The sequence below is a fragment of the Pithys albifrons genome, chromosome 26 (genome assembly GCF_047495875.1).
Source record: "Pithys albifrons albifrons isolate INPA30051 chromosome 26, PitAlb_v1, whole genome shotgun sequence".
NCBI classification, from domain to species: domain Eukaryota; kingdom Metazoa; phylum Chordata; class Aves; order Passeriformes; family Thamnophilidae; genus Pithys; species Pithys albifrons.
Window position 1 is genome coordinate 3,866,343 of NC_092483.1, and position 23,856 is coordinate 3,890,198.

The 23,856-nt window shown below is 42.7% G+C and overlaps 1 long non-coding RNA gene across 1 annotated transcript in view; it reads left to right on the top strand.

Moving 5' to 3' along the window:
* Positions 1-574: 574 nt before the first annotated feature.
* The window catches only part of LOC139683024 (uncharacterized), a 39,024-nt gene continuing 15,742 nt past the window's right edge, over positions 575-23,856 (top strand). The window contains exon 1 of the long non-coding RNA XR_011699732.1: positions 575-854. This is a non-coding gene — a long non-coding RNA (uncharacterized lncRNA). The remainder of the gene's footprint in view (positions 855-23,856) is intronic.

The following is a 23,856-nucleotide window of genomic DNA, read 5'->3' on the forward strand; positions in this document are numbered from 1 at the left end:
ATCACAAGTTGATTAGATTTTGAGACTAGACTGCTCTATTTGTAGTAGGTTTTCAAATGGTTAGAAAAGCTTTAAAAGCAACAGCAATTTGCAATGTAAATTGAAATTTAGATAATATTTGTTCACACTATTGATAGGCTGCATCTAGGAAACTAACTGAAGATCTGTATTTTTTAATTACAAAATCAGTGGATTCAAAGTGAGCATAGAGTTCCTTAATTTAAAAACAGAAATTGCATTGCTCAAAAAGGTGTGGCTTGTGCGTGCTATCATTTCACAGCTGTGTAAAATTAAATGAAACAGGAATATGTTATACAAACAATTAGCATCCAATAAACACTTTCCATGATGCTGCTCTGCAACAGCTAATAAATATGCTAGGAACTGGAAGATAGAAAATAACATGTTTGAAGCTTATGAACTTTTTCATCTTTGACACACTAATATGTAATTTTTCTTCAGAAGAATTATCCTTATTTTTGCTTTTACCATTAATTTGCTATAAAGAAAAGGTGATGTTATTTTGTTACAATTGTATTATCTATTGGCTAAATTAATATTCTTAATAAGTTGTCACAAAATGGTTCACTTAATAATGCTGTGATTCAATTAAAATTTGTGTGACAGTTTTGATCCAGGCCTTCCCCAGTAACCAGTTCTAACTAGGTATTCCACACTTGGGATTTTTTCCCACGTAACAAGGGAGTATAAATAAGAGAGAGATAGGAAGTTGCCGTTCTTCTTCCGGCGAGGCTTAGGAGCAGGGAGTCTAGGCGTCAGTCTCTTATCGGAGCCACGCAGGAGATCGTGAGAGGGAGAGAGTGAGGGAGCTGGTTTTCTCTTGAGAGTTGTTGGTGAGATTGTATTTTGCCAGGGTTTTTTTATGGGTTTTGATTGTATTTGCCTGTTTTGTTTCTGTTTTGTCCCTCCTTTGTCCTTGTTACCCTTTCCCTTTTTCCCTGGGAGCTCCTGATTGTTTGTACAAATTGTATATGTAGTTGTAAATGTAAATGTTAGGAAAAAATATATATATATTCTGATTTAATTCAGTTTCTTTCAAGTTTTCAGTTTCCTTTCAGGGTTTTTTTCCTTGCTTGAGGAGCGGGGGGGAAAAGGGGAGGGCAGCTTGGACTGGGAGGCCAAGTCAAACCTAGACAATTTGTTAGCTTTTACATTTGATATTTTGAGCTAAAGGAAAACAAAATGCACTGGTTATTACATTTTTTATTCTTATTTTGGTTTATCATTAAATAATTTTCTTATATGTATTACTAAGAGGCAAATTCCCTTTGTTACATTATATTTTAGGGTCAGATTTGGAAGATTTAACTCTGTACTTCAGTACAGCTCTTTTTACTTAAAGATTATATTTTTGGAGCGCAGATGTGAGTCTTACTAGAGCTGTCACAAAACTTCTTGTGAATCAAGGCTTTTTGAGCTGTGCTGACCTTGCAGTGCTTTTTGCCCTTCTTTTAACTGGAGTGAATTCTGCAAGACTTTGGATAGTAAGGAAAAGAGATTTTGTTTTGTGATAGGTTAGCAGGATTTAAAACATATGATACATTTGGATTTTTGACTTGCGAATAAGGATAATTCTACTTGCAAAACAACAGCTAATGAGTAGAAATTCATTTATGTCAGGTTTACATCTATTTATCTTTCATAGCTACAACAGTTTAAAATGAAGCATATTATGAGCAATGAAACTGACAATCTTTGATATTTAAATGTAAAGAGAAGTTACTAGTTCTTTAAGACTTGCCTGAAATAATTTAAGGAACTTAAAACTATGCTTTATAATAATACTTAAAATACTTTTGTTTATAATGAAAAGACATTACTAAATGCTGAAAGACAATTAATATAAAGACTTGCTGAGAAAATTCTTTTTTGTTTAAACGAGTATCTTAAATTATGTAGAAAAAACTTAAAACACTTCTTAATTATTAGTTATTGAAGATGAAAGAGGATTTGTGAAATAAAGCAACTATGGTACTTTTATCATTCCTACTAAAAAACTTGGGCTTTGCTGAATTAGCAAGGCCTACAAGACAAACAGAGTGGCAGCAGCCTTGTTTGTGGCTTCTTCAAACACAGGTGGACAGATTAACAGTGGTGATTTTATCACTGTCTCCTTGAGCATGAATTAGAAAGAAACGCAGAAAATTTCTTCTCTCTCCTTTGCTATGTGGCTAGAGAACGAAGACTAAGGGAACAGTTTCTGAGTTAAAAACTACAAAACCAACATGAAAACAGCACAAATCTACATGTATAATCTTAAAACTTGGCAAAACTAAAAACACAGAAGTTAAAATATGGTAAACAATAGTTTTGCTTAACTTTTTAGCACTTTTTTCTTCTTTTTTTGTTTCGTGGTGAGACTGGAAGGACAAAATAAACTTTACTTGCAAATGAATTTTATGAATTAAGACAGCTAGAAAACTAAAAACTAGAGAGAAATGGTATAGGTTGTACTTATACATTTTAAAACCACAACTTAAGCAAACTCAATACTGCGCTGGTCTAAATACAACAAATATAGCAAGTTTTGGCTTCATTTTGGATTTATTGCTTATGGCTCATCTTGTGGTTTTAAGCAAAAAAACTTAAAAACACAATACTATGCTTAGAAAAAAATTAATCTTTGAAAATTAGAACAGAAAGTCTGCAGTCAGGTCTCATCTTTCCCTCCTAGATTAATTAATTTCTGAGGAGATAAAAAGCTGTGGTTATTACTTACTTGTATCAGTGTTTTTTAAGTTTAGTTGTTAGGTTTTGAGGTACTTATTAAAATAAAAGGAACAGACAAACAGGGAAAAACCAGGAACAGTCTTCCAAGTTGGTAAATACCAGAAACTGTCTAGTTAGTGAAACAACAGGGTATTTTTTCTGGTCGCTTTTTTGTGTCTTTTTGAGTGTGAAGTGTGTCTCTGTCCAGCGCGGCTGTTGGGCGGGCGTTGGGTGTTAACTTCCGGCTTGTGCAGGAGCTGCTCTGCGGGGCCGTGCTCGCTATGCTCGCAGGGTCCTAGTGCTCTGCGGTAGCTCTGCGGTTGGGGGTGGTGTTGAGGTGTTTCTGGATTTTTTTCTGCTTCTGCGTTCTTCTGGCTGTTTTAAGCGTTCTTCCCTGGCTCAGAGTTTAGTGAGAAGGGGATTAAAGTAAAAAATGTCGATATTTTGAGCTCCCCAGGTTTCGGCGTGAGAGTCAAGACGTAACCTCCATAGGAGTATGATCCGTGCTCTGATTTATTGTTTACATTACACACACACATATCGCATATTTTCTGAGTCCACGAATAGTACAGGAATATCATTGGTCAATGGCTAGGGCGTGCTACCAGCTGGATTGGTACTTTTCTCAAAACTATGCCCTTCTGTATCAATGTGTTTACCTGCTTCTCCTAACGGCTGCCACATTCTTTCTATTGTTTACTGCTCTTCTTGAAGCAGGCTCAAAGATGCAGGGGCCCCGTTTCCCTCTCCATGGCCTGGGTTGTGCACAAAAACTTCTAAGTTCAAATTTCTTCCAACAGGGGATGGCAGGGCGTTCTCTCTCCCGGGACTGGCTGCAGGATGATACCTCTGGCTGCTGTGGGGACTGGCTGTCCCGAGCCGGCAGGAGGGTTCTCACCGCATGCTGCTCCACAGGCTCCGCTGCCTGCTTGGAGTGGCGGGGGTTGTTCTTGCTGCTCGCTTCTGCTGTGTGGATGCCACACTGGCTGCTCGGGGCTCTCCCGGCCCTCCAACACCTGGATCCCATGAATTCTCACTGGGGTCTCGGCTGGCAGGAACTTTAGGGGTGTTTGGCAACAGTAGTGCAGAGGAGCCGCCGCTATTTTGGCCTTCCTCTCCCCTGGACAGCAGTGCTGTGTGTAGCGGCAGTTCAGGGGACACAGCCTTCTTGTCTCTTTTAGTGACAGCATCCCACAAGCAGTAAGTTTAGCAAAGAAATGTCCCTTGGGTGATTCTGCTGGGTCCATAAAATTAAGTCTTGCGACAGCAGATCTTTTATTTCTAAGCCGTGCAGGTGCTTCAGGATTAAATAAGTGCAGTTTTGAGCCCCCATTGCCTCTACTTGTTATGTTTCAAAGCCTATCTTTCAAATAATCATTCCTAGTTCGTGACAGCTCACCTCTGGTCCAGCCGCAGAGGGACAACATCCTGTGCACAGTCCATTCTTATCAGTTCTGTCACGCACTCTCACCGGGATAGGAAGAGCTGCTATTCCTATCATTGCCGACAGCTCTCTTCTGCAGACTTCTAAATTTTAGAAGCCTGGGGTCTCTGCCGAACATTGGGTGCCATTTGAGAGGGTAAAAAAAACTACTCGATCCCAGATATGGGGGTAGAAACTGGAATACTTTATTGAACAGCAACATGCAATTTAAAGGTATAGGGGCTAGGATATGTTAAATAGGGGAGGATCCAGGGTAACTAAGGGATTACTGTTTGTTTATCCTGAGGAGAGCAGATATCTAAAGCTAATCCATTATTCAAGAACACAAGGCAGAGTGGAACAATGAATGTTGCGAAACAGGTCTTGGTACAAAAAAAGGAACACGCGCACGCGCGCACACACACACACTACATTTCTTTTTGAATGCAAAAGATAGGAGATAAGCGATGTCTGCAAGCTAGATTAAGTCTTATCATATGGGAAGGCTTCTTGGTTCTTGGTTTTTTTCAGTTTTGAATCCCAACAAGCCTCAGGGCAAATCTCTGGGTGATGTTCTTAAATAGTTGTTTAACCATAAACAGGACCTGAATCATATGCAGCAACATACTGCTTCCTAGGAAAAGGACCAGGCTGGTCTCAAGGGTATTCAAAATCTTTAAAATTCTCAAACAGGAAGGAAAAGGAATGAAAAGGAAGGGAAGGAAGGGGGGAGAGGGAGGGAGGGAGGGAGGGAGGGAGGAAAGGGAAGGGAGGAAGGAAGGAGGGAGGGAAGGAAGGAAGGGGAGGGAGGGAGGAAAGGGAAGGGAGGAAGGGAGGAGGGAAGGAAGGAAGGGGAAGGGAGGGAAGGAAGGGAGGGAGGGAGGAAGGAAGGAAGGGGAAGGGAGGGAAGGAAGGGAGGGAGGAAGGAAGGAAAAGGAAGGGAGGGAAGGGAGGGAGGGAGGAAGGAAGGAAAAGGAAGGGAGGGAAGGAAGGGAGGGAGGGAGGAAGGAAGGAAAAGGAAGGGAGGGAAGGAAGGGAGGGAGGAAGGAAGGAAAAGGAAGGGAGGGAAGGAAGGGAGGGAGGGAGGAAGGAAGGAAAAGGAAGGGAGGGAAGGAAGGGAGGGAGGGAGGAAGGAAGGAAAAGGAAGGGAGGGAGGGAGGAAGGAAGGAAAAGGGAGGGAGGGAGGAAGGAAGGAAAAGGAAGGGAGGGAGGGAGGAAGGAAGGAAAAGGAAGGGAGGGAGGGAGGAAGGAAGGAAAAGGAAGGGAGGGAGGGAGGAAGGAAGGAAAAGGAAGGGAGGGAGGGAGGAAGGAAGGAAAAGGAAGGGAGGAAAGGAAGGGAGGGAGGAAGGAAGGGAAGGAAGGGAGGGAGGGAGGAAGGAAGGAAAAGGAAGGGAGGAAAGGAAGGGAGGGAGGAAGGAAGGGAAGGAAGGGAGGGAGGAAGGAAGGAAAAGGAAGGAAGGGAGGGAGGGAGGAAGGAAGGAAAAGGAAGGAAGGGAGGGAGGGAGGAAGGAAGGAAAAGGAAGGGAGGGAGGGAAGAAAGTAAGGAGGAAAGGAAAAGGAAGGGAAGGAAGGAAGGGAAGGGGAGGGAGGGAGGGAAGGAAGGAAAGAGGGCGGGAAGGAAGGAAGGAGAAGGAAGGAAGGAAAACTCTCCCTCATAGGTTGGCTCTCTGAGGAGAAAAGACAAAAGGTGTAATTATTAATAGATCCCAATAGATGACTCCCAAAATATAGAGGAAACTGCAATGCTGTAGACATGTACCAGCTATGCTATCCTATCATAAGCTAATACGACAAAGTACAACAAAATTATAATCTTAGCTCAGGCCCCATGGAGGATAAACATCACCACAGGGAACATATGCAGCAAATAAGAGAACAAGTGCAACAACTCTATGGCCAAATAAATCAACATTGTGACAAGCAACTATTAAACCAAAACAATGAATGCTTATAACAAATTTATTTTAACATGCTCTGATCAGATCTATCACTGTTTCAACCCTTTGGGCTCCTCGTCAAGTGCCAAAAAGTGTGAGAAATAAAGGAGAGATTTTTGAGTTGAGAAAAAGGGTTTTTTAAATTGCAGCAAGTGTTTGAAGTGATGCCCAAAGAGGCAGAACAAACTGTTTAGAGACAAAGTTTTAGTCAATAAACAGCAAGGTATTTATTAAGACAATGTTGGGGTAACTCTCCGATTAGTATCGGACAAAAGAGCTCCAAAATCTACAGTGAGAAGCTACAGTATTTATACATTTCTAGTGAGGGATTACAATATTTTTACCTACATATTCATGCACGATTATAATATTGCGATATCTAGTTATAATATTCATAGCAGGCAGAGTTGGGGCGGAGCTGTCCATTTTGAGGAATATTATGAGGGGAGATCCTGTTACTTCATCTGGTGGTGGTTGTATTTTTGTTCTTCACCCTCATGAACTTTTCAACTCGGTCTAATTTTGCTGATTCTTGCAGATTCTTGCAGTGGGTCTTGCCAAACATGGTGCTCTGGCTTTTTTCTTGGGATTAACCTGTTCGCTACATGGACCTTTAATTATGACTTCACTGAGAGTTAGATGTCTTCCATAAATTAGACCTTATCTCTTGGAGACTCCCCGGAAAGTTGGGTGCTTTTAGTAAAATCCCCTAGGTTCTGGCTTTTCTCTACTTCAGAAGGATATGAACTTAGGAGTTGAATTCCACAGCTTACAAATAATGAGACTGATAAGATTGATTGGTTGTATAGAATGTTTTGCTAGTGTTGCCTTGTCTCTTTTCTTGTTTGCAAGAGCTCAGTAACAAAAAGAGTAACAAGTTTGATTTTTTTTTAGAAAAACAGAAAAGGGGAATTGTAGGAATAAAGGAGAGATTTTTGAGTTGAGAAAAAGGGTTTTTAGAATAACAGATGGCGTTTTAGGGCCTGCTAACTGGTGCGAGTTAATACTGTGAGAAAGAGACTAGCAACTAGCAAAAACAAAGGAGATAAGAAGGCTTTGAGTTATTCTACTCATGGCAAAAGAATCTTGAGAGATAACGTGGTCATAGCAATGGTGCTAAAAGTGTCATCCAATTAGAGCTGTAATGAGTTTTATAGACACTGTGGTTCAACCTATGGGATGGAGCTATGGGTGGGAATAAGGAAGAGATAGATGCTGTGATTAGAAGTTGGAGGGGAGCTTTTTACCTGTCTTTTTTTCTCTCCATGGAGTCTTTGAGTGTGACACCTGTAAGCTGTGGCCTAATTAATGTTTTCTCGTCTTCAAGGTTTTCTATGAACTCACACAATCATGCGCTTACAAAAAAGTACTGCCATGGTTTAACTCCACTCAACAATTAAGTACCACACAGCCAGTTCAGATCAGCTGTCCTGGCTATGCTCCTTCCCATCTTTTTGTGCACTTCCTGGATGTCAGAGCATGGGAAACTGAAAAGTCCTTGACCTAGGGTAAGCACTACTTAGCAACAACCAAAACATCAGTGTGTTATCAACATTATTTTCATACTGAATCCAAAACACAGCACTGTACTAGCTACTAAGAAGAAAATGAACTCTGTCCTAGTCGAAACCAGGACAGTTAGTCATATCTTTATACTGATTTTGAACATTACATATAATTATATGCAATATTCTAGAGCAGCTACTTAGGTCTGTCACTTTAATGTCTTTTAGTTTTAATTTCTATATTCATCTTCAAAGCATATAAACATTACTTGATGTTTGATATTAATTTGAACTTGTAAATAATATAAATTGCACAGATATCAACTATTTATATCAATAATATGGTAAGAATTTGTAAAATATTTCATAGAAAACATAGTCTCTGACCTATTCCAGTGAGAACTCCTTTAGTGAATTACAGAATTCTGTCTATACTCAAAAACCATGGTTAATAGGTCAGTGAGAAAAAGAATAAAATTTCATTCCAGCTTGTTCATTGTAAATCAGTGGTCTGACTGTCTTTACATCTTGCAAAGACTTTGCATCCATCTAGGCCTAAAAGTAACTTTTCCTGGTATGCATGAGTAGAAGCAGTGATAAATGAGAGAATACTGGATTATAGGACATGAACTTTTCCTGCTACCCAAAAGTCATCTCTAGGGCTGGTTGTTTCATATTTCCTTTGCATCATTTCCTCTGTTTAATATTCTACTACATACTTTAAAAAATCATTAGCTAGTGCTAAGTCCTAAACCCTACAATTAGAGAAGGGAGAAAGTATTTTTGCTTTTTCCTGCTTTGTCATATTTTCTTAGAGATGTGTAAACAAGAATGAGCTATGAATCACCAATCTAAAGAAACTAGGTTTTTACAATCACAAATTGTGAGAGGTATTTTGACAATCTTTGTCAGGTCCTACTACAGTCATTGGACATGGTAAGGGGATCTCGGGTTAGTTGCTTTGGACAATAGCTGGAGTTGCATTACCTAACAGAGCCTAGTTGGGCAAAAGGAACCCATTTATCCTTGATCCATTCTCTGCTAAGCCTGTACTTGTGCTTGGGATTGCCCCAAACCAGGTGCAGGACCTTGCACTTGGCATTGTTGAACTTCGTGAGGTTTGCACAAGCCCAGCTCTCACACAATTTAATATAATAGTGTTTTGGTTTAGCTTGGCAAAATGCCAAGTGCCCAATTGCCTGTCAGAGCCCAGCAACCAAGGGAAAGGGAGAGAAGAAAAAAAACTAGAAATGGAACTTTGAAATGGCAAGGTTTTTATATTTACACAGAAGTAAAGAGAATTTAAAACAGAATATGATATAACACACATATATATACAAATGTGAAAAGAAATAATAACACCTTCACTGAGTCGCCCAACCTAATAATACAGATTCCAACCACCCAAACCCCCAGAAAACCTCTCAACAAGAGAGAAGAGAAATTAACAAGAAAATGTTCACCTCCCTAGATAACAGCGGGTATGGTGGCAAGGCCTAATCTCGGTAAAGGCAGGGCAGTGCGTCCTTACAGGTCCAAGGCGAAGAGCAAAAAGAGACAGAAGCTCTACCTCCCTCTCTTTTTATACTTCTTGATGCTTCTTGATGATGTCAGATGATATGAAATACCTCTTTGGTTGCTTAAGTCAGGTGATGCTTGTCCCTTCTAATCTATGTCACATCCTTTGAGCCTACTAAATTGAGGCCTAGCTGAAACTAAAGACAAAAATACCACAAATAGGAAAATAATTTTCTGAATAATAAAGGTTTGTTTCATAAAGGGTTTTTATGCCTATGCACAGGATGTAGTTGTTGTAGTTTGGAATTATTATGTAAATTCTCTCCCCTGCCACTAACTACCCATGCCATTAGTTAACAAAGGAAGTAGTTAACTGCTACCGTCTTCTTCTTGATCGCTTGGGTGGGGGCAGGTTGTCTGTTGTTCTTGGGGACTACACACAGCTCGGGTCGGTGTGTGTGCTGCGGTGGGAGAGAGGCCATTGCTGCTGTTCCTTGCTGCGACTGTGGAGTAAGGCAGTTTTCCCCTGCCACTGCTGTTGCTCCTGGTTTCGGCACTGGGGTCCCGGTCTCCGTTCCAGTCTCACCGCCACCTGCAGTGTCGTGACCGGCCCGCCCTGGCTGCAGCAGCGATCCGGGAGAGAGAGGTCGCGGCTGCTTTCTGGGACATGCTGCGGTTCTCCGTTTTCCAGCTTTCCTTCTTCGTTCGGGACAAGGAACACAGGGGAAGAGACAGAGTTCATCTGAGAGCTCACCACTCGTCTGTCTCGCTGGAGAGGGACTGGAAACTCACCTTGCAGCCAGCCAGGCTGTGACAGACACTGTCCTTAAGTATAACTTTTTTTTTCTTCAGGAGGAAACCTGCTGGTTCTTGGGGTTATTATGTTTTGGTTTTCTTCCTGTGTTGGGGAAGCAGTTTGTTCTGGTCTGTTTACAGTTATATATATATATCACAGTTAAGAACAGTTATCCTTCTTATATCCATTTTTTGATTAAAGTTCCTTTTCTTAAATTTGATAAAGTGGCGTGATTATTGTGGAGGAGGCCCCCCTCCTCCGCTTGTGGGTAAACATTTTGGTTTTTTCCCCTCAAACCAAGACAGTAGTGTACTCTAGGTGCATAGTACATTTACATATCCAGAATGAGTCCCAGCACAGACAAATGCAAACAGCCTCCTCCTCATAAGGGGAATGCATCCATTGAAGAGTGGCAGCTTTGGTAACATGGACCTTCATACACAATGAAAACATCCATAGCTTCCTTTATATCTGGGTGTGAATGTACTCATCACTCATAAAAGTTCAAATCTTGCAGAAATTATGCTTATGCAAAAGAGCTTTTTGCTCCCACTCACTTTGTGGGACTGAACTCCAGCTGCAAAAGTCTTTTGTGTAAAGGCATTTCCTTTGATGAGTTTTGTTATCCTTTTATTTTCACAATGTGTCTTCTTGTATTCTGAAATAGTCAATAAAAGAACTTTTTTTTCCCCTCTTTATTTTTTTTATATTCTACACAAATTTCTATGGTATCTTAAATGCCTCCCTCCAAAAATTGAATCATTTTCTGTCTCTAAAGTAAGAAATGTCGGTTTTTTGAGCTCCCCAGGTTCCGGCGCGAGAATCACGATGTAACCTCCATAGGAGTATGATCAGCGTTCTCCTTTATTGTTTACATTACACACACACATATCGCATATTCTCTCAGTCTACGAATAGTACAGGAATATCATTGGTCAATGGCTAGGGCGTGCTACCAGCTGGATTGGTGCTTTTCTCAAAACTATGCCTTTCTGTATCAATGTGTTTACCTGCTTCTCCTGGCAGCTGCCACATTCTTTCTATTGTTTACTGCTCTTCTTGAAGCAGGCTCAAGGATACAGAGGCCCGGTTTCCCTCTCCATGGCCTGGGCTGTGCACAAAAACTTCTAAGTTCAAATTTCTTCCAACATGTCTCTTCATATGCAATCAATGGATACTAATAATTTCCAAAACCTCTGTATTTCTACTCGGCTTTTTTAATCCTGGAAGATTTTTTTTTATTTTAACTGAGGATGCACTTCAGAAAAAAGCATGAAAACCATCCACACAATATCTGATTCACACTTACTGCTATCCCTTACCTAGATAGATGGCTTTTTATTAATATCCCTCTGACTTCAAGCAGGCACAATTTAAGGCTATAGCAGTAGAAAATAAGCTGAATTTATCTCTACACTATTTTAAATTAATTGTAACGTATACTTGCATATATTAATTTGCATGAGAGTATCAAAATAAATAACAAATATAATAAAGGCATTAAAATAATTTTAATTCTTAAATGCGAAACAGGCATTCAGCTTTAAAGAGTTAACTGAGAAACTGTGAAACTCACATTCCATGTGCCTAGTACTACCAGTATAATGTAAATACCAGATAAATTGTTCTATCCTAGAAATAGATGTCAGGAGTGTACTTAAAACATCCTTTTAGTCACAGATTGATAAGATGTTCACTTAAAGAAAACATGAATCAGAAAATTCCCTGATGTCAAGCACCATGAGTCAAGAGAACAAAGAAAGCTGAAAAGTTCAAGTGAGGAAGATGCATAAGAAAGACCCCCAGAGAGGCCGAAGACACTGGAACGACCCCAAAATACGTCCCCTAAAAGAAGATTCTAGCAAGACTTCTCCTCTAACTCCGCCTCAACCCCTTGTTTTTCTACAGATGATACAGGTGCAGGACCTTCAACAGAGGGGGCAACATTAGGAGAGGGAGCAACAGTAGGAGAAAGAGCTGGTGAGGGGCCAAGTGCAGAAGTGGAGAATTCAAAGATATCAATAAAGTGATCCTAACACTGTATAAAATCCCCCAAAATCCTACCAAAAGTTGGAAGTGAACTTTCAGCAGTACCCACTGCTTCACTTACCCTGTGCAGCAAATAAATACCTTCTGCTGAAAGATAAAACTTTTCTCTTAGCAGCATTCATTTTGGCCTTTTCTCGGCATCATTTGGCGCCACCAGATGGGACCCCTCCATCGCTGAAGCTCCCAGGCGGGACAGCGGGACCCTCTGGGCCCACACAGGCAGATTTTGCTTGGCAAGGCTCCCCTTTCCCACTTGGATCTTAAGCAGCGATGAACACAGCCATCCACATTTAAGAAGGTATTTATTCTTTTCTGTTTTATTCTGTATAATCTGTTTAGCCTGGCTCTGTAATCTGTTAATCCGTAAGTCGACGAAGCGATGGCTTCTCGCAGGTTAAAAGGAATGACATGTCTTTCCAGAGGGACAAAATCCCAACTATTACCTGTATTAGAGGAAATATGGTATTTCTTCCTGTTGTCTGCATGAAGAGGAATGTGTTTCCTCCTGTTTTAAGCGCTTCTCTGTATTAAGAGGAATACGGTTTCTCCTGTTTTGAAGCGCTTCTGTGCAAACTGCTGCTGCTTTGCACTCTCTTTGCCTTGTTGATTATATGCCATGTTGAAAGTGTTGTTTCTCCATGTGCTCTGTGTTCTGTTCTGTCTTATGTGTTGTTTGGTCTGGTCTTATTTTGTCTGCTGTATAGCTGTTGTCTTGTCTACTATAAACAAGCTGTTACAGCAACTTAGTGTGTGACCAATGAATAAGAAAAAACTTAGTTCATAACTAAGAAAAAGGAAAAAAAATTGTTGGGAAATAAAAGGAAAAAAAAATCTCAAGTAAGTTCAGTCAGAAACAGATGAGATAAAGAACACGTCTTGTTGGAATTAGATCAGAACTTTGTTTAAAACAAAATTAATTGATCGTGCAATTCCTACGTCTAACAAAGAAGTTGAGTCAATAGCTGAGTACGAACTGAGCTTAGAAAGACAGAGAGACAGAACTGAGTGTGAATTCAAAATCTATATACACCGAGTAGCAGAATTGTTAAGAAAAGAAAAGATTGACTAGAAGTTACTATATGAAATAAGTTTAATATAGCTAAAGTGGCATTTTAATCCAGAAAGTGGGTGGCACCTAATTAACGTGGGTTATGATAAAAATTAATGGGTGGTGATATTGAGAAATTAACTGTGAACACTCATCACCTTTTGAGACCTGTTGTAGTTTGGGATTATTATGTAAATTCTCTCCCCTGCCACTTAACTGCCCAGGCCAGCGGTTAACAAAAGAAGCAGTTAACTGTGATCGCTGGGGTGGGGGCAGGTTTGTCTCTTTTGGTTTTTTTTTGGATATTCTCCTCAGTCTCGGCTCGGTGGAAGGGGGGAGTGGGGACTCCAAGGAGGCAGGCTGCCCTGCTGGTTACTGCTGGGGTTTTTCCCTGGCTGTCTTGCCGCTGCCTACTTCGGACCACCTTTTCCTGCCGTGCTGCTGCCTGCCTTGGATTTGCTGCTGGTTGCTCGTACCTTTCTGCTTCTTGGACAGGGAACACAGGGGGAAGAGACTGAGTCCATCTGAAAGCCCACTGCTCGTCTGTTTCGCTGGAGAGGGACTGAAACTCACTCTGCAGCCAGCCGAGCTGTGACAAGGACACTTAAGTATAACCTTTTCTCCCGGAGGAAAACCTGCTGGGTTTTGTTGTTGTTTTTTTTTTTTTTTTTTTTTTTTTCTCTTATGGTGTTGGGGAAGTGGGTTGCACTAGTCTGTTTACATATATATATATATATATATATCAGTTATCCTTCTTGTATTAAAATTCCTTTTCTTAAATTTGATAAAGAGTGGTGTGATTATTGTGGAGGAGGCCCCTCCCCTGCTTGTGGGTAAAACATTTTGGTTTTTCCCCTCAAACCGAGACATTTCTTGGCGCCCAACGTGTGGGGCTTGTAAACAAAGAAGGATAACGGCTATTTTGTGGCACCATGTGGGTCTTGAGCTTAGGGTTCATCAGGACCATCCTGTATAATATATTGGCTTTTTGTTGGTACAAATTCATGCCAAAAGGAGCGGCAGGTTTAAGTCTTATCAACAAATCAATGAGCAAAACTCAAATAGCCGCAATTATTATTGAGTTCTTACTCTGGATTTATGGTGCCATGAATTCGATGCCTTTGGATGTCATGTGGGTGGTGCTCTCCAGGCTGTTTTCCTGCCGCAACCTAAGCTGCTACCTCTGGGGATTCAGTGATAATAGTACGGACCCTTGGGAAGGAACAAAGGGGAATCTCTTCTCCCAACCCTTTGTCCATTCCCCATTCAAGTCTGCTACAACAGCTTTTGAGATGTTTAAATTCTCCCTGGATGCCAGAGATATCTTGCTCTTTATGGTTTTTCTGCAGGGTTGTATCCCTGCAGCTTACAGAATGTTTGAAGGTAGGGCCAGGGTTTTTCCAGAATGCATTCAGAAACCTAGCCCAGTGAAGGGGGAAAAGCGAGAGAATAAAACCCCTGATGCCACAGTGAAGGGAGAAAAGGATGAGGCTAAACCAGGAGGACAGGCCAAGCCTATGGAAGTTGCCCCTATTCAGAAAAGGAAATATAAGACCAAATTAGACCATCCAGCAGACGATGAGGGGGCTGCTGCACCTCCACAGCAAGCAGACCCAGAGCCTGAGATCATCACTGAGTCATTGTCATTTGATAATCTCCGTAGTTTGCGGAAAGACATTGCTCGACACCCGGGTGAGCCCATCCTGACTTGGTTGATCCGAGTTTGGGACCTTATGGGTGAAACCTTACAACTGGATGGTGCTGAAGCCAGGTTTTTGGGGGCTCTGGCCCAGGACGTGGCTATTGAACAGGTGTTCGTGAGGGAATCAAAGCCCCTTTCACTCTGGGCACGACTTCTAACGAGTGTAAGAGAGAAGTTTGTTTATAGAGAAATCCTGCAGGAACATCATATTAGGAAGACTTGGAAGACGATGGAAGAAGGAATTTTACGTCTGAGGGAGATGGCAATGATGGACGTGCTTTTTGGAAGAGGTGGGCAAGCCAATAATGACCCTGACAAGGTCAGATGCACACCACATATGTGGTGGGACCTTTCACGCTCGGGGCCAGCTGAATACACCGATTTCCTGGCATCCATGTATAGGGAAGAGAACCATGAAACAGTGGGCGCAGTAGCAAATAAGCTCCGGATATATGAAAGCATGACCCACAGCCCAATGCAGGCCCGTATTTCTGCTGTAGAGACATTGGTTGAGAGTCTCAAGACGCTGCCTGCAGAGGTAAAAGCGATCAGAGAGGAAATTAGGGAAAGTCTCCAAGTGGCACCAGTGCGAATGAGAACCTCTGAAGTCAGAGCCAGACGCCCCCCAGCCAGAGGAAGTGGACAGACCTCACGAACTGAGATGTGGTACTTCCTGGCCAAACATGGAGAAGACATGGGACGGTGGGATGGGAAACCCACCCGTGCCCTTGCAGCCCGAGTACAAGAACTGAAGGAGAATGGAAGAAGGTCAGTGAGAGTAAGTGCAGTCCCAGTTTCCCACGGGCAAGAATCTGACCCACAGGAGGGCACCTCCCAGGTGTACTCATCGAGAAAAGGTTCTGACCGCTATGACCAGGATCAGTGTTAGAGGGGCCCTGCCTCTAGCCAGGTAGAGGCACGGGACAACCGTGTCTATTGGACTGTGTGGATTCGATGGCCTGGTACATCAGACCCACAAAAGTATAAGGCTTTGGTTGATACTGGCGCTCAATGCACATTAATGCCATCAGGACATGTGGGCTCAGAAACTATTTCTATTTCTGGGGTGACAGGGGGATCTCAAGAGTTGACTGTGCTAGAAGCTGAAGTGAGCTTGACAGGGAGAGATTGGCAGAAACACCCCATTGTGACTGGTCCAGCCGCCCCATGTATCCTGGGCATTGACTACCTCAGGAATGGATATTTTAAGGACCCAAAGGGGCATAGATGGGCTTTTGGAATAGCCACTGTACAGACAGAAGGGATTGAACAATTGAACTCATTGCCAGGTCTCTCAGAAAGTCCTTCTGCTGTTGGACTGTTGAAAGTTGAGGAACAGCAAGTGCCAATTGCCACCACGACAGTGCACCGTCGGCAATACCGAACGAACCGTGATGCTGTGATCCCCATCCATAAGATGATCCGTGAACTGGAGAGCCAAGGGGTGGTCAGCAAAACCCACTCACCCTTCAACAGCCCCATCTGGCCTGTGCATAAGTCTGATGGAGAATGGAGATTGACTGTGGACTATCGTGGCTTGAATGAAGTTACCCCACCGCTGAGTGCCGCTGTGCCGGACATGCTGGAGCTCCAGTATGAACTGGAGTCCAGGGCAGCAAAGTGGTATGCCACTATTGACATTGCTAATGCGTTCTTCTCCATTCCTCTGGCACCAGAGTGCAGGCCACAGTTTGCTTTTACCTGGAGGGGCGTGCAGTACACCTGGAACCGACTACCCCAGGGGTGGAAACACAGTCTCACCATCTGTCATGGACTGATCCAGACTGCACTGGAGAAGGGTGAGGCTCCAGAACACCTGCAATACATTGATGACATCATTGTGTGGGGGGACACAGCAGAAGAGGTTTTTCAGAAAGGAGAGAAAATCATCCAGATCCTTTTGGGAGCTGGCTTTGCCATCAAACGGAGTAAGGTTAAGGGACCAGCCCAAGAGATCCAGTTCCTGGGAGTGAAGTGGCAGGATGGACGCCGTCAGATTCCAACAGAAGTCATCAATAAGATCACAGCAATGTCTCCACCCACCAGCAAAAAGGAAACACAAGCCTTCCTGGGTGCCATAGGGTTCTGGAGGATGCATATCCCAGCATACAGTCAGATCGTAAGCCCTCTCTACTTGGTAACCCGTAAGAAGAATGATTTCCACTGGGGCCCTGAGCAGCAACAAGCCTTTGACCAGATTAAGCATGAGATTGCTCAGGCTGTAGCCCTTGGACCAGTCAGGACAGGACCAGACATACAGAACATGCTCTACTCCGCTGCCGGGAATAATGGCCTGTCTTAGAGCCTTTGGCAGAAGGTGCCTGGTGAGACTCGAGGCCGACCACTTGGATTCTGGAGCCGAGGCTACAGAGGATCTGAAGCCAACTATACCCCCACAGAGAAAGAGATCCTAGCCGCCTATGAAGGAGTTCAAGCCGCCTCAGAGGTGATTGGCACAGAAGCACAGCTGTTTCTGGCACCTCGACTACCAGTGCTGAAGTGGATGTTGTCAGGACAGGCTGCCTCTACACATCACGCCACTGATGCTACCTGGAGCAAGTGGATTGCCCTGATTACGCAGCGCGCCCGTATAGGAAAATCAAATCGCCCTGGGATCCTGGAAATCATCACAAACTGGCCTGAAGGTGAAAATTTTGGTCTAGCAGATGAAGAGGAAGAGCAGGTGACACGTGCGGAAGAAGCTCCACCATACAATCAATTGCCAAAAGAGGAAATACGCTACGCCCTCTTCACCGATGGCTCCTGTCGCATTGTAGGGACTAATCGCAAATGGAAAGCAGCTGTATGGAGTCCCACCCGACAAGTTCCAGAAGCTACTGAAGGAGAAGGTGGGTCGAGTCAGTTTGCAGAGCTTAAAGCCGTGCAGTTGGCCCTGGACATTGCTGAACGAGAGAAATGGCCAAAGCTTTACCTCTACACCGACTCATGGATGGTGGCCAATGCTCTCTGGGGATGGTTAGACCGATGGAAGAAAACCAATTGGAAACGCAGAGGGAAACCCATCTGGGCTGCCGATATATGGCAAGATATTGCCACCCGAGTAGAGAAGCTGATTGTGAGAGTCCGCCACGTAGACGCACACGTGCCCAAAAATCGGGCCAATGAGGAACATCTCAACAACCAACAGGCAGACCGAGCTGCGCAAGTGAAAGTATCACAGACAGATCTGGACTGGCAGCACAAGGGAGAGCTGTTCTTGGCTCGATGGGCCCATGATGCCTCGGGCCATCAGGGCAGAGATGCCACTTATAAATGGGCACGAGACCGAGGGGTGGATTTAACCATGGACATTATCTCTCAGGTTATCCACGACTGCGAGACATGTGCTGCCATTAAGCAGGCTAAGAGAGTGAAGCCCCTGTGGTATGGTGGGCGCTGGGATAAGTATAAGTACGGGGAGGCCTGGCAGGTTGACTACATCACACTGCCACAGACCCGCCAAAGCAAGCGCTATGTGCTCACCATGGTGGAAGCAACCACAGGGTGGCTGGAGACACACCCAGTGCCTCACGCCACTGCTCGGAACACCATCCTAGGCCTGGAAAAACAAGTGCTGTGGCGACATGGCACCCCAGAACGAATTGAGTCAGATAATGGAACTCATTTCAAAAACAGCTTAGTTGCTACCTGGGCGAGAGAACATGGCATTGAGTGGGTGTATCATATCCCCTACCATGCACCAGCTGCCGGGAAAGTTGAGCGGTGTAATGGACTGTTGAAAACCACTTTGAAGGCGTTGGGTGGAGGGACTTTCAAACACTGGGATCAACACTTAGCAAAGGCTACATGGCTAGTCAACACTAGAGGCTCTGTCAATCGAGCCGGCCCTGCCCAATCAGAACCCCTTCACACTGTAGATGGAGACAAAGTCCCTGTAATACACCTGAGAGGTATGCTAGGGAAAACAGTCTGGATCAACCCTGCCTCAGGCAAAGGCAAACCCATTCGTGGGGTTGTCTTTGCTCAAGGATCTGGTTCCACCTGGTGGGTGATGCAGGAAGATGGAGAGACACGATGTATACCTCAAGGGGAACTTATCTCTGGGTAAACGACTCATATTACTGTATTTGTAAACACTTAATTATTTGAAAGAAAATTTAAGTTTAATGTAGAGTATCGGCATGGAAGAGAATTTAGGGGTGGATAATGTTGTAGTTTGGGATTATTATGTAAATTCTCTCCCCTGCCACTTAACTGCCCAGGCCAGCGGTTAACAAAAGAAGCAGTTAACTGTGATCGCTGGGGTGGGGGCAGGTTTGTCTCTTTTGGTTTTTTTTTGGATATTCTCCTCAGTCTCGGCTCGGCGGAAGGGGGGAGTGGGGACTCCAAGGAGGCAGGCTGCCCTGCTGGTTACTGCTGGGGTTTTTCCCTGGCTGTCTTGCCGCTGCCTACTTCGGACCACCTTTTCCTGCCGTGCTGCTGCCTGCCTTGGATTTGCTGCTGGTTGCTCGTACCTTTCTGCTTCTTGGACGGGGAACACAGGGGGAAGAGACTGAGTCCATCTGAAAGCCCACTGCTCGTCTGTTTCGCTGGAGAGGGACTGAAACTCACTCTGCAGCCAGCCGAGCTGTGACAAGGACACTTAAGTATAACCTTTTCTCCCAGAGGAAAACCTGCTGGGTTTTGTTGTTTTTTTTTTTTTTTTTTTTTTTTTTCTCTTATGGTGTTGGGGAAGTGGGTTGCACTAGTCTGTTTACATATATATATATATATAGCAGTTATCCTTCTTGTATTAAAATTCCTTTTCTTAAATTTGATAAAGAGTGGTGTGATTATTGTGGAGGAGGCCCCTCCCCTGCTTGTGGGTAAAACATTTTGGTTTTTCCCCTCAAACCGAGACAAGACCACAGATAAAAATCTGTCCACTCTGTGACTGCTCACTGTATGTAATTGCATGGTGGAACCATTGTAATAGATATATTCCTGGATTAGACGGCAGACTAAAATTATTTTTAAGCCAGACCTTATATTTATCGTGTATTCATTGTGTGCTGGTTCAAAGGTAAACCAGCAGGAGAAATGAATGCAACACGAAAAGAGATTATAAGTCAAAGTTACAATTTAATAACAATATTACAATAAATGCAATGGCACAAAGAGAAAATTGGTTTTAACCCACAAAACCCCAGAAGTATAACCCAGCACCCTGGGGCACAAGCACAAAGGGGTTTGTTAGCCCCTGTGCTGAACCCTATGAGGTTCCACCAAGTCCCAAGTAAAAGTCCAAAGTGGAAAACCTGTTGGTGCAGCTGACAGTTGCAGTCTGGTGGAGAGTGGTGGTCGCTGGCTGGTTGAAAGTGGTGGTCTCCTCCTGTCGAGGTTTTGGTCCTCCTCTGGATCTGATGCGTGACTCCCTAAGGTCTTCTATACCCCAAGATATGTACCCCCAGGTCCAGGTGGGAGCACCCAGTACCTCCCCCAGGGCAGGGAGTCACACAATGGGTGATCTAACTGTGAGTCTGTCTTGGGTAGAGCTGGCAAAATGCCAGCTGTCCAAGACAGAGAGAAAGGGTTCCTCCTCCCCCCAACCAGCTAAGGGAAAAAGAAGAGGGAGAGGAAAAATAACCTTCAAACCAGGTTTATGCTGAAATTACATGTATTTATACAGAAAAGAGAAAATTAAGAGAAAACTACAATATAACACACACTTACACAAGTTATGTATAGTATAAAAAGAAATAACTTCCCACTCCCCAGTTAATACAAAGTGTATTATTCTAAATCTATAAGTACTCTAAAAGACACCCTGCAAGACAGAGAATGTATAACAACAAAATATTTCTACTTCCCTGAACTCAAACAAAATGCAAGCAGCAGCAGCCGGAGCAGGGCCTAGCATAGTAGAGGAGCTGCCAGACATCCTCCTCTTAGTGCAGCCATGATGGAACTGACCAAGCCACTCCCACACACTGGATTTAACACCCTTTGAGATGATGTAGTATGGTACGGAATACAATATTATTGGCTAGAAGTCAGGTGTTAGCTAGCTCAGCCCAGCTCAAATCAGCCAACAATCCCAGGCCTAGCTGAACTTTAAATCCTAAATTCAGGCCCATCTGGCCAAACCTATAACAGAGTCATGGGGTATTTTGGAATCGTTGATGGCCCATTAGCAGACACGCCCCCCCCCCTCAGGCTGGGTGTGAAGGTGCTAACTTCCTTGAGGGGAGTTATCACAGCTCTTATCTCACACATGTCTTTAGCACTCAGCTCACAACCTGAGGGGTCAGGTGTGCCTTGGGCAGCTGCTGCAAATGGTCCATTGTTCTTGGGAAATGAATAGAGGGTATTGAATATATAGCTTTGATCACACACAGTGGTAAACTGGTCCCACCTGCTGAACTAGGACACATTGTTTCTCTAATCAAACATTAGAAAAAGTCAAGTGGGCTGAATATTTTTGTGAAAGAACACAGAAATTAGTATTTTTCCAAATTCACCCAGATTTGTTATAATCTAGGCATAAAGAGACATCTTGTGGATTTTTGTGGTAATACACATTCACTGTATATATACAAATCCTACTGGTGTAGTGAAAATTTATTTCTAATTTTAAGAAACCAGAAGGCACATTAAGAATTTAAATTTAAAAGAAAAATAACCTATCTCTACATTGGGGGCCAATGTAAGTGAAGAAATAAATACTAAAACCCCCCTAGAATGCATATTAAAACATTGGAAAGACCTAGGAGGGTCCCCAGGCAAAAATCTAAATAAAAAGATGCTCATTAAATATTGTAAAAATCTATGGACTCTGTACACCTTAGAAGATGGAAAAAGATGGCCTGAGGAAGGATCAATAAGCTATAATACTCTCTTACAGCTTATGCTTTTTCTTAAAAAAGAAAGAAAATGGGATGAAATTATGTATGCTGATATGTTCTTTCCCTTGTGTAATAAGCCTGAGTGGCTGCAAAGTTGTAATATAAATACTTCCCCATCAGAACCTTTAGTGCTGGCATTAGAACAAGGACAGAAAAATAAGCCAAAAGATCAAAGTTGCTCCCCAAAAGCAACATATTCGTCTAAATTATATGAAATAAAGCAAGACAGAAGAGACTCCGACAGACTATTTAAATAGGCTATGAGAAGCTGTATGCAAATATACAACTTCAGACCCTGAAGCAGAGCAAGGGAAAATGCTGTTAATTCCTTTGTTTATCGATCAGTCCTGGGATGATATTAAAATAGAGTTGCAAAAAGTGACAGGATCGGAGTGTAATGATCTGGATAAATTGTTAAATAAAGCATGGGTAGCATACAGAAATAGGTATAAAGAAAAAGAAAACAAAAGACTAACTAATGCAGTAGTGGCTGTTGTAACTCAAAGAGAACAAGCCAAACACCGCGCAGAAGAGGAGGCCTGCCAAATCAGCAAACAGGATTAAGGCAAAATCAGTGTGCATACTGCAAAAAGGAGGGACACTGGAAACAAAACTGCTCTGATAAAGACTAAAACCAAGAAGCAGCTGTTATTGCATATCAGAACACTGAGTGACCGAAATCAGTTGGTCTTTCCCTAGAGCAGACCCACTGATTAACATTAAGCTAGAAGAAAAACTAGACTTTTAATTAATAACTGGAACTACTTCTGTTCTTTTTTAATCAAAGTATTGTTACCTAAAAGTGATAAATTTGTTCATAGCCAATGGCCAACCAGAAAAGCTTCTCAAAACTGTATTTACCAAATTCACCTAAGTCTTTACTAAGTAGAGACTTGCTAAAATCTAGAAGCAAAATTCAATTCAAACAACGTGAAATTGAATTTAAAGTAAATAATTGCTCTAAGCTTAGCCTTGAGCTATGCAACTGACATGCCAGTAAGTCAAAAGAGGCAACCCCTATCCAAATAGAGCTGCAATTAGGTCTAATCCAGTAGCTAAGAAATGATTCCCACTAAGACTAAAAGGCAAAAAGAATTAAAAAAAAAACACCAACATGTCTAGTTCACAGTGTTATATTTAAAAGATGCATTTTTTTGTCTTCCCTTAGCACAGGAAAGTTAAAAGATATTTCCATTTAAACTGATGCCTTAAAAGTCTGTAAAAAAGACTCCAAGCCAAAGTTTTAGTAGGAGATAAGATAAATTGTAGTTACTTTAATGAGCATCCAGGCTTGCTCAGGAATACATCAACGTGCGTGTGGGCAAGCTTTCATTTCCATAGCTTTTATAATATGATCCATCCAATTACCACTTTACACATTTCCAGTTCCACCTCTGTCCCGCCCCAGTCCCATCCCCCTAGGAATTGGGTCTGGGGTCGATGAGACCCCCTCTTCATCAGCATACAAAGGGGTCTTGGAGGGTTTCCAGTGTTCTGGGTCACTGCCCCATGTTTATGTCTTCTTCTGATACCTTTCAATCTTGTACCTTGAACAACAGACTAAACAGCTAAGGAATTTTAGCTCCCTGTTCTGGAGCAGGGGTAGGGATAGAAAGACATTAAACTTAAGCTGCTAAAATATTAACCCACTAAAAATCTACTTTGCTAGATCTAGTGTGTTCCTAAAATCTATAAAATGTGAAAATCAAAAAATCAAAAATCCTTCCTGCATCAAAATAAGAGACAGTTATTAGCAAGAGAAAAATGCAACTAACCTGGATGAGGTTATCTCAAGGTTTTAAAACTCCCCACGATTTTTTGGCAGTCAATTAGCTAAAGAATCAAACCAATAACAGCAAACCACTGGGAGTTGGCGTTCTTCTACAGTGAAACAATTTCTTAATAACAATGATCAAGTTTTCCAACAGAAAGACCATCTAGTGCAGAAGAAAAGTGCTGTACCTTGGATACGAAGTCTCCGGAGAACAACCCCCCCCTTGAAAACAGCAAGAAGAGAAGCCGTTCATCAGATGCCAAGATCACAAACAGTAAGAGAATTTTGAACTTTTCTATAAACCTATCAGGATGGACTTATTGCAAAGCCACTGTATGACATATTGAAAGTCAACAAAGACTATGTGGTATTTAAAACCCTGAAACTAATAAAGCCTTTGCCTGCGTTGGGTTTACCTATAGTAATGAAGCCCTTCTTGCTATTCTTTCATAAAAAACAAAGAATAGCCTCAGGGGTTTTAGCCCAGCACCTAGGGCCAGATAAAAGACCTGTAGCCTACTTCTCTAAG